Genomic DNA, 12,960 nt, shown 5'->3' on the forward strand with positions numbered 1-12,960 from the left:
TCTCAGGCAGGAACATCACCAATTTCCAGGCATGGTCTGGCTGAAATACAGCCCAAGCACAGCTTCTCAGCTACCTCCTGTCTGCCCCCAGCAAGGAGCCTCAGGCAAAGAAATTAGCAGCAGGGAGCTGGATGTGTTAGAAGTGGGTAAGATGCAGAGTAGCTTGGACAAGGTAGTGTGATTCATATGCTAAACGCCTTCATTGTCCAACTGTTTTTCTCTGACACGAAGCAGGGACCCAGTTCACATCTTTGACTTTAAAGACCACAAAAATACATATCATAAATATTTAAGGGGAACTCATCAAGCCTGGATTTGTTTTTAACTTGTCAAACCTAAACTGCCAGAGAGGAGGGAAAGGTTGGCCATGAAGTGAACGCTTGGGTGGTTCCTCTAACACATGTTGGACTGAGAGTTAGTTCTGCTAAGTAATTCTGATGAAGTTCAGCCACACATAAATGCCATCCTAAAGCAACCCATGCATCAGTCCCCACTGCATTCGGGCTCATGCACAGGTAGATCAGATCAGACTCTTGGGTGACCTGAGCCAGCCGACTTCCACAGCTCTCCTTCCCAACAAATGCAAGCCAGCTGGCAAATCCAGATCAGCTCTGAAAGCCTCAGCAAGGTATCAGCCTCCCTTCCTGGCTCCCCCAAATCTGGGGGCATAAATGCACTTAGAATCATAGAATCAACCAGGTTGGAAGAGACCTCCAAGATCATCCAGTCCAACCTATCCCTCAGCCCTATCCAGTAAACTAAACCACTTCCACCCTCTCCTCTTTGTGTTGCTCTTTCAACCAAGTGGTCAATTAGTCTCTTGACTTCATGGCACCTTCCTGGCCTTCATCAGCCTCAGAGGCAGGAGGCTGATTGCTGGGCCTGATTGCATGGGGATGCAGCTGATTACAGAGCCTTAATTGTGATGACTAGAGAAAGACTACAAAGCCATTGAGTCTCAAAAGCCTCAGGGAGGCTGGGATCTGCTTCTGGGAAGCATCTGGACTAGCAGCTCTCCCTCCCTGATGGATGCTCCTGAAGTGCTGGGATGTGCTCAGGTGAAGGTAAGTTCACAAATGAGCTCTTTCATTTAAGGGGGGGGGGGGGGGTTGTGTGTGTAAATAGAGGTGTTTTTCTTATAGACTCCATCTCCTCAGCTAGGCCCACACAAGCAGACCCAGGCTGGCACTGCCAGCACCTGCAGCAGACACCCTCGCAGGAAGGTGATGCTGAGGGAGGTGGCTGTGACCGCAAAGAGTCGGCTGCAGCCAGGCCAGGTGGCCTCCCTCTGCAGGCTCACAGGTCTGAACAGGTACCTGAAGTTAGCACTTGTCTTTGTGTTGTGTGGGTTTTTTTGCACACCTGTGTGATAAAAATGAACCAGAGGTATGTAAGGCCTTTTTTATCACTGAAATCAAAGTAATGCTCTGACACAGAAGAGCTGCCAGCAGGCAGTGCTTTCATGTGCTCACCAGCTCCTTGGTGTGGCATCACGAGCTGATCCCCCAGTGCTGGAGCCAGTATCTTGAGGAGAAGAGCCTTAAACGTGGCCTTTTACACACCATGCATCCACTTCACTTAATTGTATCCATGTCCATACCTCGTGCTTCATTGTTAGGAGGTTTATTTGTTGTGTTTCCACCCTTCTGTCATGGCTTTGTTGTTATCATAGCCAATACTTTCAGGTGTCTTATCAAAATGCCCACAACCAAACCCACCTGGGATCTAGTTTACCTACATTCCAGCCTAATGAGCAAGCTTACCCTTGTAGTCTGCTCCCCAGCTAATGTGAGGTCAGGTTCAGGCTTTCAGTTAACACAAACTATCTAATCCAGCTCAAAATCAACCCAAAATCCCTCTGCTCATTACTCATTTGCTTAGTTAGCAAAGCTCTTCATGAAGGAGGCTTCTGAGGAGTCTAGGATCTTTTCAGCATGCACTGCTACAGTGCTGGAAAACTTCCACATCAGTAAGGCCCAGTATGGACATGTTCCTGTGCAACCTGATTTAGCAGCAGGGCTGGACTAGATGATCCCCAGAGGTCTCCTCCCACGCTGTGTTCGTGTGACCTAAGGAGATGGAGTGCAAAATGCTTTGCTGCCTTCTTGTGCCCAGCCTTATCCACCTTTCTTAGCTGCCTGCACACACCTCAAGAAGTTTTCCTTGTCCTTGCTAGGTGTAGAATCATAGAATGGGCTGGGCTGGAGGGGACCTCCAAAGGAGCATCTCTGCTATGAGGAGAGACTGAGGCAGTTGGGGCTGTTCAGTCTGGAGAGGAGAAGGCTCCAAGGTGACCTTACTGTGGCCTTTCAGTACCTTCCTTAAGGAGCCTACAAGAAAGCTGGGGAGGGACTTTTTAGGCTGTCAGGTAGTGATAGGACTGGGGGAAACGGAACAAAGCTGGAAATGGGCAGATTCAGATTGGATGTTAGGAAGAAGTTCTTCAGCATGAAGGTGGTGAGAACCTGGAAGGGGCTGTCCAGGGAGGTGCCAGAAGCCTCATCCCTGGAGGTGTTTAAGATGAGACCAGTTGAGGCTGTGGCCAGCCTGATCTATTGTGAGGTGTCCCTACCCATGGCAGGGGGGTTGAAACTGGATGGTCCTTGTGGTCCCTTCCAACCTTGTCTGATTCTACAATTCTAAGGTCATCTAGTCCAACCCCTGTCCTGCTGTCAGCAAGGACACCCTCAACTAGAGCAGGTATCAGAGGGGCATATTTCATGCCTCTCCTCTGAATCTTAATTACATAATAACAGAGCTAATCAGTCCCAGATGTCAAAAGTCATAGGGGAGTGTACTATTTCCTCACCCCCCACCTTACACATGCTGCTTTATGCAGTTAAGGAGCCCTTCTGCTTCTGGGTGGGCTAGATCCATGGCGATGCCTCAGATAAAGAGCTGAGGCATCAATGCTGGCTTCTTACTTTCTCCTGCACTTACAGAAGATTAATGGCAACTCCTAGTGAGGGGGGGAATAACACAGTATTTTACTTTGCTGGCAGCATGCACATACAATAAAAGTATCTATATTTTTTTTTTAATAAAAATCAATGATGACTTAAAATGTGCCATAAATGTTGCAACATTAATAAAAGATGATCCACATAAAATTAGACTTAAATGTGCAGTTTGCCCAGCTATTTACAACCCACATTTCAAACCTTACCCAGGCTTCCAGCAGAGAGTGGAATGGCCTAAACCAGCTGTCAGATGAAATAAAATGAATGCAAACTTGGTGGGAATAAACCAAACTGCATCCCAAAGATTCCTGATGGAGCTGCAGAGTCACCTCCCTATGGACTGGAGAGCAGGCAGCCTGTAGGCCTCACAAACAGATGAAGGTTCTATCAAGCAGAAGCTACTCAGGGTGCCACAGCTGTAGCAGTCACCAGCACTAGGAGCTTCAGCAGAGTGAGGGAGGGTTGGCTGTCTGAATGTGGGGCTCTGAAGGAACCACACAGCTCATCTGCCTGCTTCAAAGCAGGACTGACTGTGTTCTATAGTGCTTGGCAGATGTTGATGTAGCCAGTTCTTGAGCACTGGCTGTGCTGCACAGTGCAGCCTTGCCACATGCTTGGTTTCAGTGTTTGGCTGCTCCTCTCTTCACTTGCCTTCTATCTGATCCTGGTGCAATTTCCTTTGTTACTCCTTGTCCTTTCTGCATCAGGCTCAGAAACTATTCCCCTCTTTGCTGCACCTTTCAGCATGGCAGCAACTTTTTCTTTCTCTCTTTCCTATCGCCCCTCTTCATCTTGTCTTCTGTGAGTGAAAACAGCCCCATCTCCTTCACTGCTTCTTTGCAGGTCATGTTCTGCAGACTCAGATGTTGTTTCACCACTCTCCTCCAGCACCTCTCCAGCTGATCCTCTCCACGCTGTGCCTGTAATGGGCTGCAGCAGTCCAGCTGAGCGAGCACCACTCCAGAGCCAGCAAAGAGCTGACTTTTCTGCCCCTCCCAGGCCTCACTGCTGTTTGTGTATCCCAGCATGGTTTGCCTTTTTCTCAGCAGCGTGACATTGGCTGACTCTTGTTCAGCTTAATGGTAACTCTGTCCCCTTTATACAGGTATTGACCCAGTTGTCGCCGCTCTGTGTTTATTTTCTTGCCTGTCCCTGCTCATCTCTGCTGTGCTGAATTTCAAGCCTGTCCTCAGGTGTGGTTTGAGTCACTCTGAATACAGCCATTGTGACTAAATTGAATAAGTTCTTTTTCGATGTCATCATTCTGGAAATTAATGAAAATATTGCATAGCAGCAGAAGTGCCAGGCAGCCTGTAAATTCTCCCTGAGCTGTACCCTGCTACTCTAACAATGAGCCGTTTATTACTCTGGCTATGGCTTTTCAAACAGCTCCTCACAGAAAATATGAGCCTGATTCCTTAGTTTCTCATCAGCAACTGCTGTTAAAACCTTAGCAACCCAGGACACAGCATGCTTACTGTATTTTCTTAGGCATGTAGTCCCTTACCCTGAAAAGAGAGTAGAATAACTAGCTATGATTTTGTGACCAGCTACATGCAGTCCCTGTCTGGTAACACCCTGGCAGTGAAAGAAAATGGATCTCAGTGCAAGAAGAGAGGCAATTGCCTTGCCCAGAGACGTGCAGATGAACTCCTGAGAGAGGGACTGCCTAAGGAATGGGGAGAAACAAGCAAAGGAGGGATAAGAAAACCACTCTCTCCCTCTGAGGCAAATCTAGAGCACATAGTAATGTATTTGTGCTGGTACCATGGTAACTCTAAGGACACACAGAGAGCAGCACCACATGCAGCATTTATCCTGTTCAATGAGATGTACCTGTCTTAGCCAGCGAGTCAGACACAGTGTGTCAGGCACTGGGGCAGGCTAACAACCATAATGATCCCTCTGCCAGCTGCAGAGAGCTCTTGCTTCTGGATGAAGGGAGCAGGATCTGGCTCTTTCCAGATACTGTCAGTTTTGCAGGGTGGATGAGCCACTGAAGAGGGGGAAAAAGGGATTCTCAACCTGGTGTCTTGAAGGTGCCTCTAAAGAATGCCCCAAAGAGGTGGTCATAAATGACAGTTGGCTCCTTCTTGCAGTGGGAGCAAGTGTCAGTGACTGCAGCAGGCACCCTCTCCTGTGAGGAGGGACTGAGGGAGTTTTGGGCTGTTCAGTCTGGAGAGGAGAAGGCTCCCAGCTGACCTTATTGTGGCCTTTCATAATCTTAAGGGGGCCTACAAGAAAGCTGGGGAGGGAATTCTGAGGCTGTCAGGTAGTGGTAGGATTAGAGGGAATGGAACCAAGCTGGAAATGAGTAGATTCAGATTGGATGTTAGAAAGAAGTTCTTCAACATGAGGGTGGTGAGATCCTGGAAGGGGTTGCTGATGGAGCAGCTGGAAGCCTCATCCCTGGAGGTGTTTAAGGTGAGACCAGTTGAGGCTGTGGCCAGTGTGAGGTGTCCCTGCCCATGGTAGGGGGTTGGAACTGGCTGATCCTTGTGGTCCCTTCCAACCCTGACTGATTCTTTGCTTCTATGATTCTAAGTCCTGGTTGCAGAGAGTTCACTTAGAAGAAGAAAGGAGATGATGTCCCCATTTTGCTCTCCATACTTGCTTTATTTAGTGCACTCTGCTTGCTGCCCTTTGTGGACCCTAAACAATTTTGATTATTTATACCCTGAGATACACAGTGACTTTTATCAAAGACCCTGCTAGTCACTAGCTACCCACGTGAGCTATTTTTAGCAAGGTTAATCTTTCCTCAAAAGTCACTGCCTTTAGTTCCCTAATCATTCCAGTCGCTCTTCACTGAGCTCCCTCCAAGCTGTTTGGCAGGACAACCTTTTATTTTTGAAGAGCTCCTTTTGTGTTTTAATTCCAACTGGCATGAGCCAGCACAGAGATGCTGGGCAGTGTGAGTCACGGAAAATGCCTTCCAACCTTGACAAGGTGGAGGAGATGCAGGGCATCAGGGGGATGGGTGAAGCTGAGAGGGAAGACAATTGTATTATTTCAAATCACAGGATGTTAGGGGTTGGAAGAGACCTCCAGAGATCATCCAGTCCAACCTCCCTGCCAGAGCAGGACAATACTACCTAACACAGATCACAGAGGAACACAGCCAGACAGGCTTTGAAAGTCTGCAGAGAAGGAGACTCCACAACCTCCCTGGGCAGCCTGTGCCAGGGCTCTGAGACCCTTACAGGAAAGAAGTTCTTCCTCACATTCAGGTGGAACTTCTTGTGCTGTAGTTTACATTCATTACCCCTTGTCCTGTCACAGGGCACAACTGAGAAGAGTTTGTCCTCTCCCTGTTTGACCCCCAGCCCTCAGGTACTTATAAACATTGATTAGATCCCCTCTCAGTCTTCTCTTCACCAAACCAAGCAGCCCCTGGTCCCTCAGCCTCTCCTCACAGGGCAGTGCTCCAGCCCCTTCATCATCTTCATAGCCCTCCTTTGGACTCTTTTGAGCAGGCTGAGACAAAACCTGGAGCTGTACTAACTCACCTATTTCAGGGCAGTGCTCAGGTGTAAAACCTGAGAGCAGTGGATTGTCCTTAACAAAAGGGGTGGGTGAGCTCTCAAGACTTTGCCATCACCTTCTGCCTGTGAGGTTCGCTGTGCAATTCCCAGCTGCATGCAGCAGGCTAAGGTCTGCACAAGGACCACTAAGTCTGTCCACAAGCAGATGCATTCACACTTAGACTTGACAGTTTACCAGCCTGCACTGTAAATTCAAATGCCAAGGTTAGACCTCAGAGGAGCTGAACAAGTCTCACCTCCAAGATTTTTCAGCCTGCTACTCAAACTGAGAACACCTCTCAAGACATCTTGTGTATGCAGGGCAGAAAGCAGTGCCCCTCCTCACCCCTGCTCTTTCTTCATTAGGTTAGGATCCATTTCACAAAGAAAACCTGCCACATATTTTCATGTTCCTTTTTTTCCTAGGAGCAGCCAGAGGCTGGAAAACTGTCCTCTTTGTGTTGTTACCATGGAGAGAAAAGAAAAGCCCATTAACATTGTTACTTAGGCTCCTCGTGTTATCCATCAGTTGGAAGCATGGAGCAAGCTATATGAACCTCCCTGACCTGAAACACGGAGTGGCCAGGCAGTAAGCAAAGCCAACATATCCATCACCCTCTGCTAGTGCTCAGGGTCAGCTTGCTCACTGAAGAACAACAACATTTGCAAGAGCTGCTTAGCTTAAACCTTGAGTGGAGCTGGAAGGAAGAATCTGAGTGTATCACAGGCTCACAAGATGTTAGAGGTTGGAAGGAACCCAAGGAGATCATCCAGTCCAACCCCCCTGCCACAGAAGGACCATACAATCCAGCTCAGGGCACACAGCAACACAGCCAGACAGGCCCTGACAGGCTCCAGAGAAGGAGACTCCACAACCTCCCTGGGCAGCCTGTGCCAGGGCTCTGGGACCCTTCCGGACAAGAAGTTCCCTCTTGTGTTGAGCTGGAACCTGCTGTGCTGTAGCTTCCATCCATTGCTGCTTGTCCTATCCCAGGGAGCAGTGAGCAGAGCCTGTCCCCCCTCTCCTGACCCCCAGCCTTCAGATATCTAGAAGCATTGATCAGATCTCCTCTCAGTGTTCTCTTCCCCAGACTAAGCAGCCCCAGGTGCCTCAGCCTCTCCTCATTAGGCAGTGCTCCAGTCCCCTCATCATCCTTGTAGCCCTCCCTTGGACTCTTTCCAGCAGATCCCTGTCCCTCTTAAACAGAGGAACCCAAAACTGAAGGCAGTACTCAGGATGAAGTCGGACCAGGGCAAAGTAGAGGGGGAGGAGAACCTCCCTTGATCTGCTGGACACACTCTTCTTAATGCACCCCAGAATCCCATTGGCCCTCTTGGCCACAAGGCTGTAAGCAGTGGGCAATTTTGACTCCAAGCTGGCTTTAGCCCACCCCTCAGAAACATGCAGGCAGAGAGAAGTCAATGCTCTATTCTTTCCTTGCTTAGTTGCTTACTCCTCCCTTGCTTTATATCCCAAGGCAATTCCCCTTTGAACTAGAAATGAAGACTGATGACACTGGTGTCCAACAGCTCCAAAACTGACACAGCCAGGAGTTAATCTCCAATTGCATAATTTCACTGATCCCAGCAGGATTTACAGCTCCCAGTCCCTGTGCTGAGAAGAATGAAGCCAGTGCAGACTGGCTGTTCTTTATTACTCCTCTTAAACTTTATGTCTTCAAATATGCTCTGGTTATGAGTTAACAATACTGAAAAGATCAATACCAGAGTCTGACTAGGAGAGCTCCAAACATGTTCATAAAAGTTAAATTAGAATAATAAAATGATTATGGGCTCCAGGTTTGGGGTTTGGTGAAGGTTTTTTGCCTTGCCTGTGCACAAGATCTGGGTGGCAGTTTGCTGGCTGCTGGGGAGGCAATTCATATCTGTTCCCCTCCTCCTCTGCCCCCATTCTATCTTCCTTCAAGACACAAAAGGCTGCTTGGAGAGCCCTGCACAGTTCAAAGGGATTCAGGCCACGTTTAAGTGCTTCTCATGTTTTATAAGGAGGTGTTTTTTGTTGTTCTGAAGCAGGACTTTTGTAGGTGCCTCACAGAAGAGTCTCAAAAAATCCCAGAAAAGAATGAAACCCACAAAATCTATTTTCCATCTTTACTGCAAGAACATCTCTGCTGGATGCTCCAGACCACGACTGATTTCTAACCCTCTTTCCCACTCCCTGCAAAACTTGAAAAGAGAAACAATTTTGCTCTGTCCTGTTACTGTTTATTTCCTTCCCCCTGTCCCTTGAAATATCCTGGTGCAAACTGAAGATTAAATGCATCAGGTAGGCTTTGGGAAGTCTGCAGTGGTGTTTCTGTGAACAGCCATGAGCCATGCAGGTAAATCTGGCCCTAGTGTATTGTTAGTAACCTCGTGTTGATGTGTCCCACACATTAACACGTGCCTGGCTTGCCTGCTTCTACACTTCCTCTTCTTTGCTGTGTCTTTGCCAGGCTGCAGAGTGGACACCACCTCAGCTTGGTGGATGACTAAAAAAAAGAGCACAGAGTAAGAAGTGACCTTGTGGAGATGAGATGGGGGACCTGGGGTACAGCACAGGGTGTAGGCACTCAATCTCAGGGCACTTTCCTTTCCCCATGCCATGAGGAATTTATCATAGAATCAAGCAGGTTGGAAGAGAGCTCCAAGCTCAGCCAGTCCAACCTAGCACCTAGCCCTGGCCAAGCAACCAGACCATGGCACTAAGTGCCCCATCCAATCTTTTCTTCAACACTTCCAGGGATGGCAACTCCATCACCTCCCTGGGCAGCCCATTCCAATGCCAATCACTCTCTCTGACAACAACTTCATCCTAACATCCAGCCTAGACCTGCCCTGGCACAGCTTCAGACTGTGTCCCCTTGTTCTGTTGCTGGCTGCCTGGCAGCAGAGCCCAACCCCACCTGGCTACAGCCTCTCCTCAGGGAGCTGCAGCCAGCAATGAGCTCTGCCCTGAGCCTCCTCTTCTGCAGGCTGCACACCCCCAGCTCCCTCAGCCTCTCCTCACAGGGCTCTGCTCCAGGCCCCTCCCCAGCCTTGCTGCCCTTCCCTGGACATATTTCAACACCTCAATATCTCTCTTGAATAGAGGCACCCAGAACTGGACAGAAAACTTATAATGATTTCAGTGACAACTCTGCTCTGCTGTGGGTGGGGAGGGGATGTGCAAGTGTACCTGAGCTCCTGCTGCCGGACTTATCCTGTGCAATATCCAAATGCTCCTGAGAACTACCTGGAGTAACCTGGCTCTTGCTGGTGGGGAAAGGCAGGGGTGGGTGATTAGCATGCCTTTGTAATCTGATGTGGAGATTAGACAAAAACTGTTTTCCCCTTTAACACAGGACTCATGACCCCTGTGCTGGATTTGAGAGGGAAGTGTCTGCTCTTCATGTGGAAATGAGTCAGCCCATCCTGTGCCTGCAGTGAGCCAAAGAGACCTGAGCCAGGGGAACATGAAATGGGCTTTAATCTGATCACAAATCTCGCCTGTAGCCAGGAGAGCTGAGGGTTGCCAAGTGCCCTAGGTGGTAGAGACAAGTCCCCAATAATGGATGTGCAGCCTCAGGAGGATTAAAGGAAGGAGCTGGCAGGTGATGACATTGTGCTGGCTGCTGAAGCCAGCCCTGGCTGCCCTGTTACCCACATCATTTCTAGGCCTCTTGCCTTTGCATCACCCTTTCTTCTCCCTGCTGTTGGTGCACGGACAGGAACATAGTCATAGAATCAGAGAATCATCAGCTGCTTTCCTGCTTTAGTCTGCAGTTCCTCTGTGATGTGCTTGGACCAGCTAGAAACCAGCTTTGGTTAGCTCATCCCATGCAGCCTGCCAATGGAGATCAGGTGGCAGGAGAACACAGTACTCCAGAAATCCCATTGCTAATATGGCCAGCTTCTGGGAGGTGGTTTCCCTTCTAGGTTAGCTCTAAGACTAAGGCTGGGGAAAGAAAGAAGGGGGAGATTAAAAATGACATAGCAGGAGGGCAGGAAATATCATGGGTGGTCCAGCATCCCTTCTGAGATAGGATAGGAGGACATAGACACTCATACCAATTGGGTGGTTGGGATGCATGCCAATAGAGGAGTTCAGAGACCAAGTTCCTGGATCACTTGTTGAAAGCAGAGGGAGTCAAGCACTGAAGCTGCCTGGCAGAGGAGACAGCTGAAAAGAGAATCCCAGATCACCTAGATGGACAGGATGGCCATTGCCAGCCATGGGCAAAGGAACACAGAGCTGTCTGAGGGGAGATCTGCAAGTTTCTCATAAGGCAGTGAGGCTGTCTTGTGGGGAGAAGCACACTCAGGGGCAAAGAGTGCACCAGCACAGAATCACAGCATTAACCAGCTTGGAAGGGACCTTCAAGATCATCGAGGCCAACCTATCATCTAACCCTTCTAATTAACTAACCCACAGCACTAAGTGCCTCACCAAGCCTCCTCTTAAGCACCTCCAGGGATGGTGACTCCACCACCTCCCTGGGCAGTCCATTCCAATGCCAATCACTCTTTCCATGAAGAATTTCTTCCTAACATCCAGACTGAACCTCCACTGGTGCAGTCGGAGGCTGTGACCTCTTGTCCTATTGCTGCTTGCCTGGCAGCAGAGCCCAACCCCACCTGGCTGCAGCCTCCCTTCAGGTAGCTGCAGACAGCAATGAGCTCTGCCCTGAGCCTCCTCTGCTGCAGGCTGCACACCCCCAGCTCCCTCAGCCTCTCCTCACAGAGCTGTGCTCCAGGCCCCTCCCCAGCCTCAGTGCTCTTCTCTGGACACGTTCCAGCACCTCAATATCTTTCTTAAATTGAGGGGCCCAGAACTGGACACAGAACTCAAGATGTGGCCTAGCTAGGGCTGAGTACAAGGGAAGAAGGACTTCTCTGGTTTTGCTGGGACCATCTTGCATTTGGGTTCTAAGGGCTGGAGTATTATGCTGCCATAGTTTCAGTGCTGTGCTCCCCCGGGCAGACCACCTGGGCTCTTGCTCTCCATGATGCCTGTTCACTAACTCTCTCCTCCCCAGATAAAACTCAATGAGTCAGCTGTTAGTTCAAAGGCTCTGCATGGAGCAAAACCTGCTAGCAGACATCCAAAGAGCTCACCCTGCTGCTGCCACACACAGGGATCTGGGGAGGCTCACTTTGCTTTGAAAGGTGCCTGCGCAGCCCTGGCAGAGCAGCAGACACCACAGTGGGTGGTTGCCTGCAATCTATCAGCCCAAACAGACTACCAATGATTAGTCCTGCAGCCAGTCTGCTACTGCTGGCATTTTTAGTCTTATTTTTTTCCCCAAGTGCTGCTCTAGCACTTTACAGGTTGGATGGGTGGGCAGAGGTCAGTGGGGTGAGACTGAACAAGGCCAAGTGCAGGGTTCAACACTTTGGCCACAACAACCCCAAGCAGCACTACAGCCTGGGGACAGAGTGGCTGAGAGCAGCCAGGCAGAGAGGGAGCTGGGGGTGCTGGGAGAGAGTAGCTGAAGATGAGGCAGCAGTGTGCCCAGGTGGGCAGCAGAGCCAATGGCATCCTGGGCTGGCTCAGGAGCAGTGTGGGCAGCAGGACAAGGGAGGTTCTTCTGCCCCTGTGCTCAGCACTGCTCAGGCCACCCCTGGAGTGCTGTGTCCAGTTCTGGGCTCCTCAATTCAAGAGAGAAGTTGAGGTGCTGGAAGGTGTTGAGAGAAGGGCAGCAAGGCTGGGGAGGGGCCTGGAGCAGAGCCCTGTGAGGAGAGGCTGAGGGAGCTGGGGGTGTGCAGCCTGCAGCAGAGGAGGCTCAGGGCAGAGCTCATTGCTGGCTACAACTACCTGAAGGGAGGCTGCAGCCAGGTGTGGTTAGCAGCGAAGCTTTGTGCAGCTGCAGTTTCCCTGGCTGAGCTCTGTGCAGCAGCTCTCCAGCATTGCTCTCTCAGGCTCTGACGGGGAAAATTGCATTTCTCTTCTCTGACCTTGAGATCAAATTCCTCTCCCCACACCAAGTTTATTGCAGATCAATGGTTTTTAAGTGCTGACATAAACACAAATATTACAGCTGGGCAGTTGGCAATAGATACTGTTTATCAGAGCAGCATTCCTCAATAGTACACAATTATGTTTACATTTCTCTGCTTCCTTTCAGCTAAGGAGCTCAGGATTGCAAAGACTCAGAAGCCAGTGTGATGTAAGTCTAATGTTATTGATGAAGCCAAGAAAGCTGAAAAAGATAGAATGTACCAGCATGAGAACAGCTCCTGTGGCTCTGCTGGCTCAGACTGAAAGTTTGGTCTAGCCTAGAATTGTTATTTTCTGTGTGCATGGCCATAAGAAACCCTGTGTGACACTTCAAGTACTCTTTTCTTCCAAGCCATGACTAATCTGTGGCTCTGTAACTGAGTTTTGTGATATGAGTAGTTCTTAATAGGACTCATAGAATCACAAAATAGCTTAGGTTGAAAGGAAGCTCAGAGTTCATCAACTCCAATCTCCCCACCATGGGCAGGGAGACCTC

General features: G+C 49.5%; 1 long non-coding RNA gene across 2 annotated transcripts; it reads left to right on the top strand.

The window, feature by feature from the left end:
* Positions 1-976: 976 nt before the first annotated feature.
* On the top strand, positions 977-9,981 carry LOC135182728 (uncharacterized). 2 transcript variants are annotated; one of them, XR_010305298.1, is made up of 4 exons: positions 977-1,064; positions 1,162-1,312; positions 3,804-4,185; positions 9,829-9,981. It is a non-coding gene; the product is annotated as an uncharacterized LOC135182728 (long non-coding RNA). The 2 variants fall into 2 exon arrangements; XR_010305297.1 differs by having other exon boundaries at positions 978-1,064; positions 1,158-1,312.
* The last annotated feature ends 2,979 nt before the right edge of the window (positions 9,982-12,960 follow it).

Source organism: Pogoniulus pusillus, chromosome 17 (genome assembly GCF_015220805.1).
Source record: "Pogoniulus pusillus isolate bPogPus1 chromosome 17, bPogPus1.pri, whole genome shotgun sequence".
Classification (NCBI taxonomy): domain Eukaryota; kingdom Metazoa; phylum Chordata; class Aves; order Piciformes; family Lybiidae; genus Pogoniulus; species Pogoniulus pusillus.